Source organism: Abramis brama (genome assembly GCF_963993115.1).
Source record: "Abramis brama genome assembly, chromosome: 3".
Lineage (NCBI taxonomy): Eukaryota > Metazoa > Chordata > Actinopteri > Cypriniformes > Leuciscidae > Abramis > Abramis brama.
The window spans coordinates 19,658,036-19,682,773 of NC_139965.1; the positions used below are offsets into that span (position 1 = coordinate 19,658,036).

The 24,738-nt window shown below is 37.6% G+C and overlaps 1 protein-coding gene across 1 annotated transcript in view; it reads left to right on the forward strand.

Moving 5' to 3' along the window:
- The window catches only part of ctxnd1 (cortexin domain containing 1), a 30,624-nt gene continuing 5,886 nt past the window's right edge, over nt 1-24,738 (forward strand). Inside the window, exon 1 of the mRNA XM_084110226.1 lies at nt 1-140. The gene's annotated coding sequence lies outside the window, so the exon portion shown is untranslated. The remainder of the gene's footprint in view (nt 141-24,738) is intronic.

Sequence of the window (24,738 nt, forward strand, 5' to 3'; positions counted from 1 at the left end):
CTCAGTCTGTTTTAAGAAGCAATGCAGTACGGGTGAGCTCTGAGCTGCAGCAGGATCCACAGCCTCAGTGTCAGACGCTCTGCAGCATGCATCAAGGAACACTTCATCCACACTTTCTGCTCCACGGGATGTGAGTTCAGGTAGGAACGAAGCCAGAACAAAGAGCTGGTCACAGTGTCTCGTCTTATTCCAAGAGAACCAAATAATTGTTGCATGTTTCATTGAATGAGAGGTGGTTTGAGCACTTTTACCTGTTTAAAGCTGGATAATGATGTTGAGGATTGACGACTTCATCTTGTTTTAATAACGGAGTTGTCTTTCATAGCCAAGGGAATGCAAAAAGTTTTTTGCAATCTTTAAGATGAGGATTAAAAAAGCATATGTGATGCTTTTGCCTGTGAATCCTTCAGTCTTTCATGCAATCGCCATAAAAAAAAAAAACTGTTCAGTCAGACCAGAGGCATTTGTAACCATTTAAATTTCACAATTCCTCATAATATCTTTCTGTCTGAGAAAATGAACTGTGACTTTATTACTCGAGAAACTATGAGAAATTTAGAGTGATTTTTTGGTATAAATGTGTTTTTTTTTCCTCCTGTCTAAAGGGTTGATGCCTTTGAATTTAAACTTCTGTACTGTTTATTTTATTTTTTGTTAATAAGAATACATGCTAACTGTTGCTGATAGCTGCTGATGCCTGCGATTTTGAGGACAATTATAACACTAGTTTTGAAATAAAAATTGCATGACTGATTTGAAAAAATAAATCTTTAAAATATCTTGAACATTATTATATGTCTCTCATAGACTTCTGCTTTAAACATTATTCTGGCATTAAAAATAAGTCAATCAGAGCGCATTACTTACTGTATTAATTTCTAAATTATGATCATCTTTCTCAATCTAAATATTTCAATAGCACTGTAACGAAGGTAAGGTGAAGCTACAGACGCGTGTCTCTAATCCCACTGATTCATATCAGTCAGTCCTGCATGATCAAGCAGAATCTGAATCACTGTAATCATTTATGACTGATTCTCTCAGGCGACTGCCAACATTTTCAAGGTGTGCTGTGTTAATGATCACATATAGCACAGAAATACGACACACACACACGCACACGCGCGCACACACACACACACACACACACACACACACACACACTGAATATATATTTAAAATAAATAAATACATCTTTTTGATGAATACATCAAATTACATATTACTACATTTTCTAAAAGCAACTATATGATCATCTTCAAAATTGTAGATAACTAGATTAGATAGTTAATTAGATACGCTATTAAAGTCATCATGAAACTGTTAGTGTAGTACTATTATATTTTTTATGAATATTTTAAATTAGTTTTTATTTGTTTATTTCCCATTTTCATTCTAATTTAAGTTAGTTTTAGTAATTGTTTTGTGTGTTCTTGTCGTTTTTTTTGTTTATATAGTTTTTATTCATTTTTATTTAAGTTTTAGTTTTAGATTTAGTTATTTCTGTATGTCAAGTTAAACTAAATGAAAATGAGAAATGTTGCCTTAGCAACTAGCTGAAATAAAATATGCTAATTTCTTTATATTTTATTTTATTTCAATTAACATTTATTGTATTTCAAACAACAAAAATATTTTTTATGGTTTTAGTTTTTGTTTAAGTTAACTTTAATAACCTTGATAAGTTTAATAAACTTGTCATAAAATCAAAATGTACACATTATTTAAGAGAATTAAATGTTTGTACTTTGTCACACAGATATGAAAAATCTGTCAATTACTCACCCTCATGTCGTTTCAAACCTGTAAGACTTTCAATCACCTTCAGAACACAGATGAGGATCTTTTTGATGTAATCTGAGAGCTTTCTTCTTCTCTTCTCTTGAGCTTCAGCAAGAACCAATGAGGTTCATTCTCGTGTGTTACGCAGCACGTTTGAGCTTCAGCAAGAACCAATGAGGTTCATTCTCGTGTTACGCATCACGTTTGAGCTTCAGCAAGAACCAATGAGGTTCATTCTCGTGTTACGCAGCACGTTTGAGCTTCAGTAAGAACCAATGAGGTTCATTCTCGTGTTACGCATCACGTTTGAGCTTCAGTAAGAACCAATGAGGTTCATTCTCGTGTGTTACGCAGCACGTTTGAGCTTCAGCAAGAACCAATGAGGTTCATTCTCGTGTTACGCAGCACGTTTGAGCTTCAGAAAGAACCAATGAGGTTCATTCTCGTGTTACGCAGCACGTTTGAGCTTCAGTAAGAACCAATGAGGTTCATTCTCGTGTGTTACGCAGCACGTTTGAGCTTCAGTAAGAACCAATGAGGTTCATTCTCGTGTTACGCAGCACGTTTGAGCTTCAGTAAGAACCAATGAGGTTCATTCTCGTGTGTTACGCAGCACGTTTGAGCTTCAGTAAGAACCAATGAGGTTCATTCTCGTGTTACGCAGCACGTTTGAGCTTCAGTAAGAACCAATGAGGTTCATTCTTGTGTTACGCAGCACGTTTGAGCTTCAGCAAGAACCAATGAGGTTCATTCTCGTGTTACGCATCACGTTTGAGCTTCAGTAAGAACCAATGAGGTTCATTCTCGTGTGTTACGCAGCACGTTTGAGCTTCAGTAAGAACCAATGAGGTTCATTCTCGTGTTACGCATCACGTTTGAGCTTCAGCAAGAACCAATGAGGTTCATTCTCGTGTTACGCAGGTTCTGAGCTTCTGTTTATGTTTTCGCTGATCAATGTTAATATGTGAATAACAGCCTAAATTCAATCAATCATATAAAGTGATCGTGTCTCTTCAGAAAATTTGGACTAAACCACTCAATTCATATGGATTAGTTTTACGATCTCTTTATGAACTTTTTTAAGGGTCAAAATGGTAGTTGTGTAGCTGTCTAATATGGAGAGTACAGAACGATTTCATCAAAAAGATCTTCATTTGATCTTCATTATTCCAAAGATAAACAAAAATCTTACGGGTTTGGGACAACATGAGAAGAGTAATGAATGACAGAATTAAAACCAACCATTTAAAAATCTTACAGTTTTTCTGTCTCTGAAACAACTTTCCTCTTGATATCGGCAGATGTCACCTCCCCTCCAACCACCTGTCAAAAAAGACACATTTCACAATCCAATCAGAAAAAATATCCAGTCCTTCATTATTCTGTATCAGAAAATACATCAAATTATGGAAATCAAAATGCTCTTGACTTTGAATTGAATAGAAACATAATGAAGGATAACATAAATAATCTAATGTCAGTCTTTACAAGACTTAATGGCCAAAGAAAAAGCACACTGAGGCGAAATTCCACTAATAGCTGCTAATATGAAACATTTACTCTGTTATTGAATGAAATAACCACAACAAAGCACAATTTTCTTACAGTTTTCAGAGAGCCTATATTGACAAGAATGTTCTTCATAGAGAACGTGTGTTGGTGCCAGACTATTAAAGATGAAAGATTATACTGGCAAACACACTTCATCGATTTGTGCCTGGAATCGTGACGAATATGATTTATTAAACCATAGCTTAATAATTTTTACCTTCACTATTTCCCCTTTAGATCAAAGTGTTGCCCCCTTCTTTTGAACTCACACTTTGATGGTTTTTGCTGATAATCTCATTGGAAAATCAGATATAATGTTCTCCTTCCTCAAAATAAAACTGTTGTTCTTTTAAACCTGTGGAAGTAAAGACCCTTATAGTCAGCAGACTTTAGCTTTATGATGATAAAACGGAAATTGAGCTTTAAACTCTCCAGTTTAGACCTGAGGTTTATTGGGGTGAATGGAGGTCATACAGGAAATTAATTTGTGGAATATTTTCTGGCCACCAAGATATGAACTATCCTGGCAGAGAGATCTGAAGGAAAAGGTATGGAGAGAGAGAGATATAATGTATAAGAGACTGAATGGAAGAATAAGAGCAGTACCCTAGTAAAAAATAAATATATCAAAATGTATTTGAAATACATTTATTTTATGCTACTACAAATACATGTACATATTATGTACTTAATATAAATACTCTGCAATTGTACTTTTAGTATACTAAATTGTATACTTAAAGTCTGCTAAATTGGAACAACTAATTTTCTTTTGTTATACTTTAGGTACACTTTAAATATCTTGAATTTTAAAGACTGATATTATACAGAGACCATACTATCTTTACTACTAGTGATGTCAAAACACACTTTGGGCTTAATATCAAGAAATGTGTATTGTGCAATAAAGAAGTACTCCAAATAAAGTTTAATTATTATATTTTTATCAGTAAGCCTCAAGCATTAAGTCAGTAAATATGTTAATGGATTTGTAGTATACTTAGTATGAAATAATGTATTTTAAATACATTTTGGTATAGTTTGTTTTCACTGATAGACAGAAAGTGTTTGTTTAAATGACCTTAAAGTCTATAAAATCTGGAAAGAAATGTTAGCATTCTCATTCATCTCAATGTCAGTTACAAATTAAATTAAAAGTCCATGTCATGCTTTTAAGAGCCTCAAAAAAACATTTTATGTCACTAGAAAACATCAGTAATATATTGAAATATTAGTATCTTATTTTGCTTGCACGATCCCTTTTTTGTATAGCTTTTCTACAGCTGTACATCTTGTCATTGCACTTATATTGTATTTTTTCATTTACACATGCATGCACACTCTTGAAACCATAAACTGTGTGCTTTCATCAAGTTGAATAGCATAACCAATTTTTCCTTTGTTTTGACATTCCTGCAATGATTGGAAATGGAGGTAGGTCATTTAGATGACAATACGACCAATGCAATTGATGAAGAATAAGCCAGCACATTTTTTTTTAACCCTATTATTGCAGCTAAAAAAGGTATTTTCTGTTTGGTGGATGCAGTAAAACCCACTGCAGCTTTAATAATGAATGAAATCGTTGGACTGCCAATGGGAGGATCTGTATCAGACTCCATCTGCTATTTAGAAATGATTAAACGCATTAACATTGGCATGTGATTTATCTGGAATAAACACTAGGTGGAAACAGATGTGACATCGATCAATGCTCTCCTGGAAACACGCTTATAAGTGTGTGTGTGTGTGTGTGTGTGTGTGTGTGTGTGTGTGTGTGTGTGTGTGTGTGTGTGTACATTATGGGGACAAAATGTCTCCACAGAGATATCCGAAATCTTTGTCCTTGTGAGGAAATTGTTTTGGTCCTCATGGGGAAAACAGCTTAAAATCAAACTAAGTGATATTTTTGAAAATGTAAAAATGCTGAAATGTTTCTGTGATGGGTAGGTTTAGGGGTAGGGTTAGTGTGGGGAGATAGAATATACAGTTTGTACATTATAAAATCATTATGTCTGGAGAGTCCCCGTAAAACATGAAAACACAACATGCTAAATAGAGATATTTAAAAAATAATGATAAAAATGACAAAAAAGCACATAAAAATGACTCAAACTTAAACTATAATTAAAATTAAGTGTGCTTTACTTGAAATGTCAACTAGCCTCCTATTGTGCCCCAACTAAACAATAACCTTGTAAAACCTGCGCAGACACAAACAAAAACACATTATGCAAAATAAGGTGTAAAATGGGAGATTGTGTCTGTGTTTGTGTACTTATATAAAAATATTTCTGGCATAAAAGCCAATAATCTTTAGAGGGTAAAGACTCCATCTCTTTTTTGAGGGTTAGGAAAATTCACGTTGTCCCGGTCAATATTAAAAATCTGTGCTGGCCCAGAGGAGCTGGATGATTCTCTTGTGGATTGATTGTGGCTGCCAAACGTTGTAACAGCTCATTACTTTAAATCAGCCCTCAGGCATTACAATGGTGACATTTCCTTTGAAAAATAAAGTTAGGTACATTACAAGCTACTATTAAAAGTAGATACATTTCAGTATCTTTTTAAACATACACTACCTTTCAAAAGTTTGGGATCAGTAATCAGAAATTGACACTTTTATTTAAAAAGGATGTATTTAATTGATCAAAAGTTACAGTAAAGAGATTTATAAGGTTGCAAAGGATTTCTATTTGAAATATATGCGGTTCTTTTGAACTCTGTTGTATCATGGTTTCTACAAAAATATTAAGCAGCACACCTGTTTTCAACATTGATAATAATAAAAAATGTTTCTTGAGCAGCAAATCAGCTTATTAGAATGATTTCTGAAGGATCATGTGACACTGAAGACTGAAGTAATGATGCTGAAAATTCAGCTTTGCATCACAGGAATAAATTACATTTTAAAATATATTCAAATTGAAAACTTTATTTTGTATATGAAAAAGTTATTTTAAATTGCAATAATAATAATTCACAATGTTACTGTTTTACTGTATTTTTGATTTAATAAATGCAGCCTTGGTGAGCATAAGAGACTTATTTTAAATGTTTTTAAAAAAAATCTTACCGACCCAAAACATTGAACAGTATTTTCTGATCTTTTTTTTTCTTCTTTTTTTTAATGAATAAACGTGATCTCAATTAAGAACATTTAAATTTGAACAAACAGGATTATACTAAATGCAACTTAAAAACAGATAATAAACAGGTAGCAACATTTAGCTAAATATTTCCTTAGACCTTAAATGACTTGAATCAGTGACTTACAAGTTTACAAATCAGTATACAAATCCCATCGTCCACCTGGGAATTCACTTAGAAATGATGTTATATTAAACATCTTCACCTGACACTAATATGAAGCCATTTGTTTGATTTGTAGGCTTTTCTGTGTCAAAAGAACTGTACCGTAGGGTCGCTTATCCTGATGAGAAGCAGGAAAGTGAGAAAAAGTGAACTCATGTGGGCTTATTGCCATTGGGATTGTGGAGGAATTGATTTAATGCCTTTTGGCTGGATTCCTCACTCACTCTGCTAAAACACATCACATCAACTCAGTTGCCCCCATTTACTTGATTCAGAGAAGCATGTGAAATCAAATGATCGGAAGCTGTGAAGTGTTAGAAGACTAGTGTTCAAATTTTCAATACTCTGAGGTTTTGTGGAATGTGCATACGAAATTTCTATTACAATTGTGATGTTATTTCTGTATGTTGTGATGTTGATCTGCAGATTTTAAAAGACCCCCAAAATTGGCTGGGAATTGAACCCTTGATCTTGACATTGCTAGCGCCAAGCTCTACTGTTTAAGCTTTAGGAAAGCACACATTAATAATATATATATATTTTTTAAATAAAAAAGTATTTAACATACTGTTTATATTATTCATTTTGTGAAAAACAAATGTTTAAATCCTGTTGTTAAATACAGTTTTAAAAAGCATATGTTCTCATGTTACATTTTTTTGTAATGTGTGAGATTTATAAATGTGCAAAGTTCACTGTTTTACCCAACTTTTTGTTGCTGCTGTGTGATTAATGTTGAATTCAATTAGGATCAATTTAGCTCATAACATAACTATTGGACCCGGATTTTAACATAACAGTGCTAATAAAATTCTCCTATTGTGCTCTAAATTAAAAATAAATGAGTTTGGAACCACATGATGATGCAGTACTTTTAAAAGGCAAATATCCTGTGGAAAGAGGAGAGAATGTGAGGGAGAAACAAGTTGGAATAGAGAGAAGATTGACCATAATAAAGAGGAAAGGGGGAGAGTGAAGGGAAAAGTGTGGGGTATAGCAAGAGGAGTGTTCCCTGGAGTTAAACGCAAACACACTAACAAACAGTACTGGAAAAAATAAAGCCAGGGCTGCGTTCAGCCCCGACAAAACGTTGTACAACGTTTTTTAAACAGAAACGGTGATGCGTTGAACACACTGTTCTGATGACGCAAGAGTTGCAACTATGGCAGCTGAGAAGGCCATTCTTTGTATTCTTTGTGAAGAATTTTCGGAGCCTGATGAAGTCGGTATAAATATGTGTTTAATACTACAAAATATGCCCGATGTTACAGTTACTGCACTTGCCGCCCAGAACAAAAGAGAACATCCCAATCGAGTGAAGGGATTGCTGTAACTGAAGCACACATCTTACCTAATTCAGACTAAAACACATCTATTTAGCCTCACATACTGACTTTATTTGTAGTTCATACTGTTTTAATACCCTGTATTTTCTTTCTCATTTTTAGGAAAAACACTTAATTACCATTGTTTATTTCTATACTTGCAATGAAGCTAAAAATATAAACAACTACATCATTTTGTTGATATCCTATATTTTTTACAATAAAACTTTTGACAAACATGTCTTCTAATATCCTCAGTTGTTGCGTATACCGAGCTGCATCCAACACATTTGTAAATTACTTTCCTTGAACCCATTTTGCGAGTTCACTTTAATACCACGTGCTTTATATACATGTTGCTGCTGATTGGACTGCAGTTCTGACACACCCACCAAACAAGAGAAAACGTATCTCAAACCCCGTTGCACACCGGTGCACGCCGTTTCCAGGAAACATGACGTTCAACCCGGAAACCGTAGCAAAACGTTGCGCACCGTTTTGAACTTGAACATGCCCCAGTACTCACCAAAGGGGGCGGGGCTTTGTTTGTGGGGGTGGGGGTGGGGGTGGGGGTTCTGGGAGGGGATTGGCTGTCTCCCTCAGCATAGTTTTTGTTTGAAAATTAGGGTGTTGAAGTGTGAACTGTTTAACAGGGTCCCAGGGAATATGCTCCTTCGTGAGGTCTATTTATTTGTTTGTTTGTTTTTTCTGTTTTTTTTGTGCAAAATGGTCATTTACAAAATGGCACAAGCATGCAAATTGGTTGATGACATAACTGCAATAAAGTAGCCTACAGTTAAAGGGTTAGTTCACCCAAAAATGAAAATTCTGTCAGTAATTACTCACCCTCATGTTGTTCCAACCCCGTAAGACTTTCGTTCATCTTCGGAACACAAATTAAGATATTTTTTATTAAATCTGACAGCTGTATTTTTGATTAAATCTAAGTATTCTCAAGCGACGAGAATACTTTTTGTGCGCAAAAATAAATAAAAAATAACGACTTTATTCAACTATTCATTTTCTTCTGTGTGGGCCTCTGAGTGAGTTCACATAGTGTAACAGCAGCGCTTCTGGGTTGTACGTCAGAACGTAGGCTCACTATTGGCCAACGCTGGTCATGTGTGTGATGCATGAGCCTACGTGGTGACGTACAACACAGAAGCACTGCGCCAGAGCCCGTCTACGGAGAGCCTGGCCACTCCCTATTAAGTCCTATTGTACCGAATTGTGGTTGTAGTTCCACCAGAGTTCCACTGGGGGCGATCGCCCATGAGTGCAAAATGAATGGAAGTCTATGGCGCTAGATGGCTAAATTTGTCTCTTTCACCCGATTGCTGTTGAGAAATCTCAGATTTGATTGTAGGTTTTGTAAGTTCAACATGGGTTATAGGTCGAAAGTTGAATGAACGAGTACTACTTATGTCCTTTCGATTTCTTACAGGTTGAGTTGTTGTTGCCCATAACACGCTAGCGTTCTGCTAATGAACGCTGATTGGTCAGTGAAGGACTGATTACGACCAGAGATACCGCTTGATGGCATCGTGGCATCCGAAGCAGGACCAGAAACAAACAAAACAAAAACTCTTCTAGCACGTGTGTTTACCTGTGTCAGCTGTGTTGTCGAAGCCTCGAGAGAAAAGAAAGTGCAGAGCGCGAAAGCACCAAAGTGACTGAAGGATTGCCGTAAAGCAGTATCTCTGGTCGTACGATGTGTATGACGTCATTGACATTTTAAACTACAATTTTTTAGTGACTCTAAAAAATCTAACACCCATACAATTTATTTGCATCTCCTTTCGAATACAACATTCAAATTACTAGACAAAAAATTATATCCTAAGAAAAGTGGATTTTGAGGGGTATAGCTCCATAGACCTCCATTCATTCTGCACTCGTCCTGTGAGCGCCCTCATATGGAACCAGCGTGGGACTGCAACCAGTTCAGAAGCCAGAAGTTTACTGAGAGTGGAAGTTCTCCCCTTATTAGACATTCTCTGACTGCGCTGTCATTTTCATTTTGCACCAAACATTGCATAAATGTAATGGAAATTTAAATACAGAAATACATTGCCATTTTACATATTGCATTGTCATTTTGCATATTACATTTCAAATTGAATATTGCTACCCATATGCTTCCATATTTATGGTGATTCGCGCGCCACTCATGCAAAATTAAACAATTGGGATTCAGTCAGACTCATATTGTGCAGATAATTGATCCGTTCAGTTCGTACAGCTTATAAAAGCTCCGAACGCGCGATGAATATAATTAATTAATAGCTTGATTCTATGTTTCGGTGTGTGCGCTCAGAGTAGCCTACCGGCAACATGTGAGAAGTGCCGGTACGCAAGAAAAAGTTAGGTTACGCTACTGATTAAAACATAGAAGTGGCAAGCAGTACCGGCCCACTTCGAGCACTGACTGTAATAGAGGAACTGCTTGTCATTGTGAAAGGTATCTAATCTCCATCAAACAGGACTTTAGCGTCCAGTGATTCTGAACAATCCACCTTAAAGAAAGTGTGAGTGCGTATTCATGCTGCAGGACTGGCCCGAACAGATGCGCTCTCTCTGGTCTTCATCTCTGACAGATGGCCGTGATTACAGCTGGGAATTGGAAACCAGTTGCATTTGTTAAAAAGTAATGGAACAGAATGATTTCCATGACTTTCAGTTTGATTAACAGTTTTGAACGTCTGTATTTTGCTGCCAAAGCGCATGGAACACTATATTTGTGTTCGGGTCATTTTAACCTGGAGAGGATTTTCTTTTCATTGCACTAAAACTTACTTCTTACTTACTTACTTGTGACTTCACTCACACGCAAGGTATAAATACTTTCGGTAATTTTTTTGTGAGTTTTTCCCTCCTTGTTACACTTGGTGTTCCTTACCGGCCTACAAAAATTGCTTATAAATTACTCTGTATTGGATATTGGATTCAATATTTTTGTCAACTTTTGTATTTCTTTTTTAATCTGATTGATCGCCTACTTTATCTGAGCTTATGCACCTAAATGTTTGACCAAAAAAAGCATTATTTGTGGGTAATTTTGGCAATATTGAATCAAAAAAAACACACTATCACACTAGTGTGCTTTAATGTTTAACCAGGAAGTTTGTTTTGAAATACTTTTATCTTGTTCAAAATGGCACAAAGTCACTTAATTGAAAGAAAACAAGTTGACAAAAAGATTGAATCCAATATTTTGTGAAAGTATAGCATAACAAACGATTTACAAGCAATTTTTAAAAGGCTGGTCATTTTTGACCGGAAACACAAAAGGTGTTACATGGTTTTCAACACAGCACAATGTTTAAAATACTCTGTTTCCAGCAGAATTACTTAATCCACAACCAAACAACAAAATAAATTATGTTTGAGCATGCAGTCTGAATTAAAAAACTGTTAGCCACAAAACATTAAAAAGACTACAGTAATTTTTCACATTACATTGCATTGTTTTCACTGGTCGCACACAACAGGAACCATAAAACATTATCTGTGTACTGTGCGAAGTCTGATTCGTGAACAAAAGACTCTTATGAACTAATTATTTTTCTTGAATCAGTCAGAAAGACTCATGAATCACCCTCAAATTAGTGAGCTATCGATTTATATGGATTTAAAGTTTGTGGCACAAGCTGTTTTTTCATATTGTTGGTTATATTCATATTTTATGCATGCAGTGTTGCAGCTCAAACTATATATGTATTTTTGAAGGATTTAAAGATATTACTGGAAAACAGGTAAAAAAGACAATACATTAAAATGAATAATGGAATTAATTCATAAAAATAATTAATATTTATATTCGTTATTATTTTTACAGTAGTTTTGTTCAGGATACTTAGAAATAAATATTGGACAACATTTTCCTTAAAAATAAAAAATGGATAATGGAATTGTTATAAGGAATAGTTTTTGAAATAGAAAAAATAGAAAAGTTTAATCCGTCAGAATAATGGTTAAATTCCTTCCAATTCCCATCCCTTGCCATGATGAATGGTATTATTAGCTGATAGCTTCCATTTTTTCCATGCAACACAACCCAACACACAAAGGCTCATACACAAGAGTGTCTAAAGAGGTCCAAGAATTTATTTCCCCGCTAGTCACTCGTAAATTGAGTTGTTCTTCATGTCAGGCCTGAGTGGCACTGTAGTCGCTCTCTCTCTCTCTCTCTCTCTCTCTCTCTCTCTCTCTCTCTCTCTCTCACACACACACACACACACACACACACACACACACGTTATCTCCCATCCCAGCTTCGACAGCTTAACACCCTCAATGGCTGAGTCGTTAATCACAGCATGCAATTATCAAAATACTGCAAATGTTGCTTACTATCACAGCTTAAATGATAACAGTCTGTAAAATAATTTATTAGACCCTTTAACCACCAAAACATATGGGTACAATACTACTCAACTAGGCCAGAAACATTCTGGATGCAAGTACCTGCTTGGCCAACACATTGCAAGTGTGCATTGAATATACTCACATGCTCTCTTGCATTGCTGTGGTGATAATGTCTGTGACATAATTGTATTTTTTTATTCAGTCAGCTGTAACATGTTGACAGTTCAACTTTAACTTACTTGTTTAGTAAGATTATCTTCAGACTGTTGCTCTGCTATGACAGTAGTTGGCCTGAAAGAGAAAACTGACTGAAGATGAACAGTTTATGCTATAGTACCTGCTTTGGGTTGCATTATGAATTGCGGTATGACATATTTCATATAGTGCTTGCATTCGCATACTTGCCTTAAAGGGATAGTTCACCCAAAAATGAAAATTCTGTCATCAATTACTCCTCATATCGTTCCAAACCTTCGTTCATCTTTGGAACACAAATGAAGATCTTTTTGATGAAATATGATAGCTTTCTGTCCCTCCATTGACAGCTACACAACTGAAACATTGATGCTTCAAAAAGTTCATTAAGAGATCGTAAAACTAGTCCATATGAATTGAGTGGTTTAGTCCAAATTTTCTGAAAAGACTTGATCACTTTATATGATGAAAATTAAATTTAGGCTTTTATTCACATTGAACTCAACTGAACCTGCTAGATGCGCGAGAACAAACCTCTTACTGAAGCTCAAACGTGCTGCGTAACACGAGAATGAACCTCACTGGTTCTTGCTGAATCTCAAACGTGCTGCGTAACACACGAGAATGAACCTCATTGGTTCTTGCTGAAGCTCAAACGTGCTGCGTAACACGAGAATGAACCTCATTGGTTCTTGCTGAAGCTCAAACGTGCTGCGTAACACAAGAATGAACCTCATTGGTTCTTGCTGAAGCTCAAACGTGCTGCGTAACACGAGAATGAACCTCATTGGTTCTTACTGAAGCTCAAACGTGCTGCGTAACACACGAGAATGAACCTCATTGGTTCTTGCTGAAGCTCAAACGTGCTGCGTAACACGAGAATGAACCTCATTGGTTCTTGCTGAAGCTCAAACGTGCTGCGTAACACAAGAATGAACCTCATTGGTTCTTACTGAAGCTCAAACGTGCTGCGTAACACACGAGAATGAACCTCATTGGTTCTTGCTGAAGCTCAAACGTGCTGCGTAACACGAGAATGAACCTCATTGGTTCTTGCTGAAGCTCAAACGTGCTGCGTAACACGAGAATGAACCTCATTGGTTCTTGCTGAAGCTCAAACGTGCTGCGTAACACGAGAATGAACCTCATTGGTTCTTACTGAAGCTCAAACGTGCTGCGTAACACAAGAATGAACCTCACTGGTTCTTGCTGAATCTCAAACGTGCTGCGTAACACGAGAATGAACCTCACTGGTTCTTGCTGAAGCTCAAACGTGCTGCGTAACACAAGAATGAACCTCATTGGTTCTTGCTGAAGCTCAAACGTGCTGCGTAACACGAGAATGAACCTCAATGGTTCTTGCGCATCAAGTGAACATGCTTGAGCTTCCATTTACCTCAACTGATGTGTGAGTTGATGAATGCTTATATGTGAATAAAGCCTAAATTCAATCTGTTCATCATATAAATCGATTGTGTCTCTTCAGAATTCATTTGGATTAGTTTTATGATCTTTTTATGAACTTTTAGAAGAGTCAAAGTGGTAGTTGTGTAGCTGTCAATGGAGGGACAGAAAGCTCTAATTTTTCATCAAAAAGATCTTCATTTGTGTTCTGAAGATGAACGAAAGTCTTGCGGGTTTGAAACGACATGAAATAAAAAAAAATAAAAAAAAATAATTGGGTAAATATCCCTTTAAAGTTTCAGACCACAGTTACCACAGTTTTACTTTTTTAATTAGAACTGGAGTAACTATGGTATTTTGGCCAAAAACTAGACTGCCATGGTAGATTTCTCTAAAGGATTGTGATGCATTAGTGTTTGTATTAACTAATAACTCTCACACCTGAATGTTGCAAGTCAATTAAAATCTTTAGCATTGTTGTTTCATAATTATGCTAAAATATATGCAGTGTTTGATAGGGCTAATCAAGTTGTGATTCAAAACGGCAATCATCACTAACATTGCTCATAGTTAAGCTGTTCATTTGTTCAGACTTCTAAGAATAACTTATCAGAAGCCATTTGTGCTACTGAAATGAACAGCTTTAAATAAAGCTATTTTAATTATTAACTTGAACTACCCCATTAAATAGTTTGCTGAATGCAATTATCTTTATTTCTTATTGAAACATGAAGTTGGGATGAGTGTAAAAACATACAGAGTGTAAGCTCACAATGTACTGTTAATATGAAGGGATTTTCCATGCTGATTTTGTTTTACTTGCCTTTTTGAATTAAGCATTGCATTTTTTGTTTTTTAGGAAATGTCTGTAAACTTAACGGATAATGTTCTTGCAGAAAATGAGTGGTCAAAATTGGCCAAAATCAGTGGGTCAAGGTTTGCCCCTAATGATTTATATTGTAACTACAACCTGATGCAGCCTTTTTGTCTTACATTTCGTAATGAACTCAGACAAGCTCAGTTCTTTTCTGTGAATTGGAATGTGTGCAAAGGATTGTGGGTAATTGAAGGACATGAAGGATATGCTTGATGCATCCTTCATAATTAAGTGAATGAAGGACACAAAGCTAAGGCTTTGAGACGGCCTTCGGCGGCGCTTGATGACATGGCAGCCGAGATATGCAGCTTTCCATTTGTGAAGCACACTTTAATAAAGCGCTGAAGTGATGATATAGTTTTTAGGTCAACCAGGAAAATAGCTTCAACCTGGTTCCCTTAAACAAAACCAAAAGGATTTTTCCATTGACTTTTGGATTACTTTCATTTGGAGCACTACATTTATGAATTTTGAATCCTATAAATACAATCACCAGAAGTAAAAAGTTAAAGTTAGGTTATAAATGATCTTCACCATGGTTGCATGACTTTAACATCACCAGCATTAAGCTTTGACAACTTTTCAATCTTTATTTGAAATCTACAAGTTGGAAAGTTTGAGTTTGAATAGTTTGCAAGAGTGTGATTATAAACATATTGAAGCAGTGAAAGCGGACTAGTGAGTAGATGAGTTTACCTATTTGCTGTGATGATATGTAAAGGAATATTTCACCCAAAAATGAACATTCTGTCATCATTTACAATACCATACAAATTTTATTTCAATAGCATATTTAAAACAACTGCCATTGACCAAAGTGCTTACCAGCATAGATAATACAACAAAAGCAATTACATACAGTCATAAAAACAAAACTAAATCATGTTCACTCAATCAATTCTAAAAGCCATACTAAAAAGATATGACTTCAAACTAGACTTAAAAGCATCCACAGATGGGGAAGATTTAATGTGCATTGGAAGAGGGTTCCATAAGCGTGGAGCTGCCACAGAGAAAGCCCTATCACCCTTTGATTTTAATCTAGTTTTAGTAACATGAAGAATCATCTGACTAAAAGATCTCATATTTCTTGTGTTTTGATAAGGTATCACAAGGTAAACAATAAATGTTGGGGCAATACCATGCAATGCTTTAAAACCCATCAACAAAACCATAAACTCAATTCTGAATTTTACAGGCAGCCAGTGTAAAGAAACCAAAACTGGGGTAATTCTCTCTCTCTTCTTTGTACGAGTCAAAAGTCTGGCTTCAGCATTTTGCACTAATTGTAGACGAGATAACTGACCCTGTGAGATACATATATATAAAGAATTACATTATCAATGCGTGATGATATGGAATGCAAGAATAACAGTCTCCAGGTCCTTAAAGGAGAGTATTGGTTTCAGCTTAGAAATAGTTCTGAGTTGATAAAACTAGCCTTAACAACACTAGTGACCTGTTTATCTAAAACCAAAGCCGAATCCATGATAACGTCCAAATTCTTGACATGATCTGAAACACTTATCGACATAGAGTCCAACCTTATTATTTCCTTAGAGGCAGAAGAGGGTCCAAAGACAACACACTCAGTCTTATTGGTATTAAGATGAAGAAAATTGCTTGCCTACCAGGCTTTAATCTCACCTAAGTGCTGTACAAATGCATCAAAAGATTGAGAGCCTTTCGGATCTATTGGAATATATAACCAAGTGTCGTCTGCATACAAATTATACATAATATTTAAAAATTAAGCCTATAAAGGGCACATGTACAAAGAAAATAAAAAAGGCCCAAGTATGGAACCCTGTGGCACACCACAATGTAAATTAGCTGACATAGAATGCAAATTTCCAATGCAAACCGAAAATAATCTGTCCTTCAAGTGTGATTTAAACCAGGTGGTACCCTTAATGCCAATATCTTCCAAACGGCATTATAAAATACCATAATCAATGGTATCAAAGGCGGCCGTGAGATCGAGTAGAACAAGGATAACTACCTTTCCAGAATCAACTGCTAATAAAATATCATTAAAAATCTTAAGGAGGGTAGATTCTGTACTAAGTATGGAACAAGTTGTGATAAAACAATCTTTTCTAAAATGTTCGATAAAAAAAAGGTCATTTCGATATAGGTCGGTAGTTACTTAAGACTGTACAATCTAAATTAGGTTTCTTATAAAGTGGCATAATGCATGTTTAAAACAGGCAGGAACATTTTCATTGATCAAGCTACTATTAAAAAGAGATTGAATAGTAGTACCTAAAAGATCTCAAACAAATTTAACAACAGCCGAGGAAAGATAAAACAAACTGCAAAAATTCACTAACCAATGGCTTAGAAGGACAACACACACATATATATTAAAACTACCAAGAATAAGAAAATGATCACAGGTAGGAACTGTGACAGACAAAAAGTTAATAAATTCCTTATTGTACCTTGGAGACCTATACATAAGTGCACATAGTAACAAAGAGGCAGTCAATCCTAAATAATTGGGTAAAACTTTATAATAACATTCAGTTGTAAGTCATTTATAAGTGGTTAGTTAATGATGAACTAATCATTTACAAAACATTCATAACATTCATTGTTCTCTGTAGTCTACTGTTGTGTAAGTTCATGCCTTGGTTTTTGTTTTCATGCCACGCCATGTTTTTGTTTCATGTTTTGTTTTAGTTATAATAAACTGCACTTGGGTTCTCATTTACACTTGCCTCCAGTGGATCACTTTACAGAATACTTGACCTCGACCATGAACCCAGCAGTTGCCCTCCTAAATCTACGCCAGGAAAATCTTCCCCTGGAAAAATATGTGGAGGAATTTTGTGGACTGTGCTACCAGGTAAAATTTAATGATGTGGCTCTCAAGGACATTTTTCGTTTTGGGCTGAACGATCTGGTGCGGTCCCAATTGCCCAGTATATTGACTATGCCCTTTTGTTAAGCGGCTCAACTCTTACTGTGGGTTTAGCGGCTGAGGAACACCACAAACCCACAGTATCCTCTCAGCCTGAGCCACTTCACGTCATGCCTGCCAAGCCTGAGCCACTTCACGTCTTGCCTGCCAAGCCTGAGCCTCTTCACGTCATGCCTGCCAAGCCTGAATCTCATCACGTCATGCCTGCCAAGTCTGAGTCTCTTCACGTCATGCCTGCTAAGTCTGAGTCTGTTCACGCCACGTCTGCCGCTGAGCCAGTGTCTCCGGACAAGATGGCCGCCACCGAGCCAGTGTCTCCGGACAAGATGGCCGCCGCCGAGCCAGTGTCTCCGGACAAGATGGCCGCCACCACGTCGCCTGAGCCCTCAGCAGAGATGGCCGCCGCCACGCCTGAACCTGAGCCCTCAGCAGAGATGGCTGCCGCTAATCCTGAGCCCTCAGTGACTGCTACACTAACCATTATGGCCACAGCCATATGGTGTGTGTGGTCTGTGCACACATTTGAAGTTCACGTCACGTCTGCCGAGCCAGAGACTGTTCAAGTCACGTCTACCGAGCCAGACTGCTCACGTCACGTCTGCCTAGCCAGAGACAGTTCATGTCACGTCTGCCGAGCCTGAGACTTTTCACGTCATGTCTGTTCCAGAGCCATTGTCTGTTCCAGCCCATAACCCCATCGCTGTCCCGAAGAAAACAATTTTTTTGGTTTTGGGGGGGGGGGGGGGGGGGCAGTAGGGTCCTTGATAGGACCATGGAGGCTGCACCCCCATGGTCTCCTGAATTGCCGGCTCCACCCTGGCCACCTGAACTGTCTGGTCTACCCAGGCTTCGTGCACTGCCGGATCCGCCTATACACCTATACAGACCTATACATAAGTGCACATAGTAACAAAGAGGCAGTCAATCCTAAATAATTGGGTAAAACTTTATAATAACATTCAGTTGTAAGTCATTTATAAGTGGTTAGTTAATGATGAACTAATCATTTACAAAACATTCATAACATTCATTGTTCTCTGTAGTCTACTGTTGTGTAAGTTCATGCCTTGGTTTTTGTTTTCATGCCACGCCATGTTTTTGTTTCATGTTTTGTTTTAGTTATAATAAACTGCACTTGGGTTCTCATTTACACTTGCCTCCAGTGGATCACTTTACAGAATACTTGACCTCGACCATGAACCCAGCAGTTGCCCTCCTAAATCTACGCCAGGAAAATCTTCCCCTGGAAAAATATGTGGAGGAATTTTGTGGACTGTGCTACCAGGTAAAATTTAATGATGTGGCTCTCAAGGACATTTTTCGTTTTGGGCTGAACGATCTGGTGCGGTCCCAATTGCCCAGTATATTGACTATGCCCTTTTGTTAAGCGGCTCAACTCTTACTGTGGGTTTAGCGGCTGAGGAACACCACAAACCCACAGTATCCTCTCAGCCTGAGCCACTTCACGTCATGCCTGCCAAGCCTGAGCCACTTCACGTCTTGCCTGCCAAGCCTGAGCCTCTTCACGTCATGCCTGCCAAGCCTGAATCTCATCACGTCATGCCTGCCAAGTCTGAGTCTCTTCACGTCATGCCTGCTAAGTCTGAGTCTGTTCACGCCACGTCTGCCGCTGAGCCAGTGTCTCCGGACAAGATGGCCGCCACCGAGCCAGTGTCTCCGGACAAGATGGCCGCCGCCGAGCCAGTGTCTCCGGACAAGATGGCCGCCACCACGTCGCCTGAGCCCTCAGCAGAGATGGCCGCCGCCACGCCTGAACCTGAGCCCTCAGCAGAGATGGCTGCCGCTAATCCTGAGCCCTCAGTGACTGCTACACTAACCATTATGGCCACAGCCATATGGTGTGTGTGGTCTGTGCACACATTTGAAGTTCACGTCACGTCTGCCGAGCCAGAGACTGTTCAAGTCACGTCTACCGAGCCAGACTGCTCACGTCACGTCTGCCGAGCCAGAGACAGTTCATGTCACGTCTGCCGAGCCTGAGACTTTTCACGTCATGTCTGTTCCAGAGCCATTGTCTGTTCCAGCCCATAACCCCATCGCTGTCCCGAAGAAAACAATTTTTTTGGTTTTGGGGGGGGGGGGGGGGGGGGGGCAGTAGGGTCCTTGATAGGACCATGGAGGCTGCACCCCCATGGTCTCCTGAATTGCCGGCTCCACCCTGGCCACCTGAACTGTCTGGTCTACCCAGGCTTCGTGCACTGCCGGATCCGCCCTGGCTTCCTGCACTGCCGGGTCTGCCCACGCCTTGCCACGACCCAGGTCCGCCCACGCCTTGCCACGGCCCAGGTCCGCCCACGCCATGTCCCATCCACGCCATGCCTCGGCCCAGGCCCGCCCACGCCATGCCTCGGCCCAGGTCCGCCCACGCCTTGCCACGGCCCAGTTCCAACCACGCCTTGCCACGGCCCAGGTCCGCCCACGCCTTGCCACGGCCCAGGTCCGCCCACGCCATGTCCCGTCCACGCCATGCCTCGGTTTTGGGTTTGTTCATTTCATATTTCCATGTCTGTCATGTGATTCCCTGTTTGTCATGTGATCTTGTCATTGGTTAATTGTCTGATCATTGTTCACAGGTGTCCCTTGTCTTGTCATTAGTCTGTGTATTTAAGCCCTCATGTTTGCCATGTGTCTTTGTCAAGTATTGTTCTCTGTAGTCTACTGTTGTGTAAGTTCACGCCTTGGTTTTTGTTTTCATGCCACGCCATGTTTTTGTTTCATGTTTTGTTTTAGTTATAATAAACTGCACTTGGGTTCTCATTTACACTTGCCTCCAGTGGATCACTTTACAGCATATCACTTGCTAATCATTTATGAATGTTTTGTAAATGATTATTTCATCATTAACTAACCACTTATAAATGACTTACAACTGAACGTTATTAGAAAGTGTTACCAATAATTGCATTTCAAAGCTGGTATAAGTCCCAGATGGCAGCTGACAACATTGACAAAATTATTTTTGTACACTGTTGCAACACCTCCACCTCGCCCAAGTTCTAGGAGAGTTAAAAAACGAAATAATTAAAGGGAGAAAGTTCCGATAAAGGACTTAGGTCCAAATCATCAAGCCGCGTTTCAATCACAAAAAGGAAGACCAAAATTTCTGATGAACAATAATCATTTAAAATGAAAGATTTATTCACCAACGACCTTGCATCTTGACAGAGATGGAGTAAACAACTTGTGAGAATTTTTAAAGCACTTATCTCGTTTCAGCGATCGAAGATTAAACTCACCCTCAAGTTGTTCCAAACCTGTATGAATTTCTTTCTTCTGCTGAAAACAAAAGAAGATATTATGAAGAATGTGGGTAACCAAACAGTTGATGGGACTCATTGACTTCCATTGTATATTTTTTTTATTCTTAAACATTCCCACATTCTTAAAAATATCTTATTTTGTGTTCAGTAAAAATTCTCACAATTAAAAATTCTCACAATTTTTAAAGCCAATTTATCAGCTTTTCATCTCCTTTCAAACGTGACCATTCCAGAAACGGACCGAATAGATAAATGGAGAAGTCGTTAGCTGGTTATCGGAGATAATCTCTGAGCAGACACTTTTAGTTTCATACGGTCTGTGTTTGCGCTTTATTCCCCAAACAATGCGGTTTCTAAATGATTTAGGGATTCTTTTTTAAAGCCGCAGCCCATGTCCACACCGGGGTTAATTCAGAGATGAAAGGTTTCCTTCTCCATGTGTCCTGGTTGGAGGGGACAGCTGTAATTCTCCATTAAATTGCTAATGTCGTTGCCATGGTTACTGTTGCCTGCGTCCTTGAGTGAACACTAATTACTGTTCTCAAACAGCATGTCTGCTTAAAGACCAGACCTCACAGAAGACCTGAAAGGGCTTGTGGGCTTGATGAATGCAGGGATGATCCACAAACATGCTGACAGAGGTGGAATGTGGTACGGTTCTTCCAGGCAAGGCCTCTCAGATTGGAAATTTGTTTCATTATTAAAGTAGATTTCTTTTCAATAGCGCCAAGGGTCATATAAATGAGACAGGGTATCGACTGAAAGTATATCAGGTTGTTCAATACTGCTTTACATTATTTACTCGCAAAAGTGATGCCAAAACATTGAGTAACAAAAATACAGAGTGAGACATGTCAAGATGAGGAAGAGCTTACAAACAAACAATGTTACAACTCACATTAATATAGGAAACAACTGATGTGTGAATTCATGTGTAAATATGAGCTCTGAACATGGATCATCCAATCAGAATTTAGAATTGGAAGTATCCATTTAAATACAGGTACAATATGTAAGATTTTTGTAATAAAATATCCAAAAATCACTTGCACAGTGTGATATATTTCCTGCAGTTGTGTACTTAAAATATCCCAAAAGTTCCCAAAGATTTTTAATTTCAGAGAAATTCCAATTTTAAATAATGGCTCGTCCCTGGTCATTGTCGCCTGTCAATGACGTAATATCCGCATTATCCCTGGTTTCCACTTGTACTGCCATAGTAACCATGATGACAGATGTGGACAACTGCATTACGTCTAGCGGCACGCTCACGCTGTTGTTGTTTCGTTCAAACATTATGGACCATGGCAAGCAGACTTTGGGACAAAAGGAGAACTAAAACGAGGATCAATATCAGCATGGCGTTTTCGAAATGCCGAGAGCTCCACGTCCATGACGAACTTCGACTTGACAGAGACACTGCTCTTGCATGTAAATTTATTAGACAGGCGAGCAAATGTACATAAAACTAATCAATGTTATATACTGTAGCTCAATAACATGATGAAAGGTTAGAATATGATCAGTATGTTATTTTAATGTTGATTTAGCTTACTGCTAGTCTCATACAGACAAACTAACACAATATAACATTATAACTTTCAACACACTCAAATGCAGTTTAGTGTGATAGTGTAATGTTAGACCAAGTGAAACAGTGCTGCGTTACCTCAAGTTTAATTTGTCAAATAAACTGACCTGTGTGAGTAGTAATTCAGCACTTGCGGGTAGTTCGATAGAATTAAATGTCCTTATTCCTTTATATACGTGGGACTCGCGTGTGGCACTGATATCTGTCTCTCATTAGCAATCGTGACCTGCTTCATACCACAGTCATGTTAAAAAACATGAATGTTTTCACTTATCCATAAACATTATTAGATCCATCGGCATGACGACAAGTTCCATAATTCCGCTTATGCGTCATCAACCTACGCCTTTGTTATTGTAAGAGGTTAGCGACCACTAGCAGCAAAAAAACTAAAACAAATTGTAGCTTTAACAATTTAAAATTATAAATATAGCACTTCATTTTACAGTCCTGATCCCCAAGTAGTGTACTGTACATACTTTGTACTTATTATAGTTAATACAATAACTGGGTAATAACTAGGCATTAACCTTGAACCTACCCCTAAACCTAACCCTAACCCATGTAGTTGTAACACTGTAAGTACACATAAGTGCACGTACTGTAAAATAAAGTGCAGCCTTATAAATAATTCAATATGTTGGCATGTCTTATCGTCTTCTTTGCGCTTGGCCCCGATAATTGCTGCTTGCAGCTATATTTGAGATTGTTTTAGTTAAAATGAGGGCAATTAATTTGTTTGAAATAGCGCTTTATCATCATGATGATATATCCATCCTCATGCCTCCTCGTGAAGATTCGGCGAAGCATCACATATTGAATTTGGGATTCACTGTGATAAATGAGATATGTTCTGAACAGCATTGCAGAACATTACTGGTTTAAACCTCATTTAATTAAAGTAAAATATATGAAAATTCACAAACCTTTGATAAAAAACCTTTTCTATACAGTTAAAATATGAAGAAATCTAAGGCCTCATACAATTTTTTGAAATGAACATTTTAACAAGACTGATATTTAAAAAGAAATGCTGTTCTTGCATTAAAAAAGGAGAGAGAGAGAGAGAGAGAGAGAGAGAGAGAGAGAGAGTGTAAAGTTTTTGGGCTTAGAGTGACGTTTAAATCCTTTCAGTGTTCCCCCATTAACTTCACATAATGTCACTTAAAATGACCTCAGACAATGTCTGTACATGTTCAGTATTGTTGTCTACAAAAGAACATAGGCTACTTACCCAGCAGAACTGCAGGACTAATGAAGCGCAACGGTGACATTTTCAGCACTCCTGGTTTCAGAAGTATTTCCCCATTCTTTCATTTCCACAGAGATGAAAAATTGTTCAATAAAGAGTTATGATCCATGTAACCAACACAACCAGCTCTGAGATGAATCACAACATTACAAACCTTGAATTTAAAAAAAATAATAATAATTTTAGGGTCAGTGTTGCCTCACAATAAAATAACTTTTTATTTTGAAGTTTGAAGTTTGAGTTGTCTCCGCATAAAGAACTTTCCTAACTTATATCTGAATGAAATTTAGTAAAGTGGCCTTGCATTATTATTATTATCTTAAGATCATGAGAAAACAAGACATTCTCAAATGAAAATCAACATTTACCATGCTCCCTTAAAAAGCTACACCAATCTGAATGCATTTGTTGTATATTTAATGTTTTAAATATGTTTGTGTAAATATATTTAACTACCACCTGTTGGTGAGCAAAGCATCCTTAAACAGATGATTTTTATACAATATATACTGTAACCATTACCAGATCCACTTCACAGCCAGTCATAATCAAAGGATGGTAAAAAAGACAATCAGTGCTTCTAAGAAATGCATTAGCAACAGTACTTATTTCCTTTTTGTGTGCAGACAATGAAATTGACTGATGCGGCAGATATTGATATGCAACCCGCTACTAATAGAAAAGGAATCGATTATACTCCTGTCTTCATATCTAGACATAAATAAGAGGAAATAAAATCATTATAAAATTGTACTTGGCATCTTCGCTCAATGATGTATCTGAATTAATGTTGTTTAGTGAGTAATCATCTGTTACATCAGCCATCTGTACTGAACTAAACGTGACTCTAACAGAGGGGACTAATGCGTGT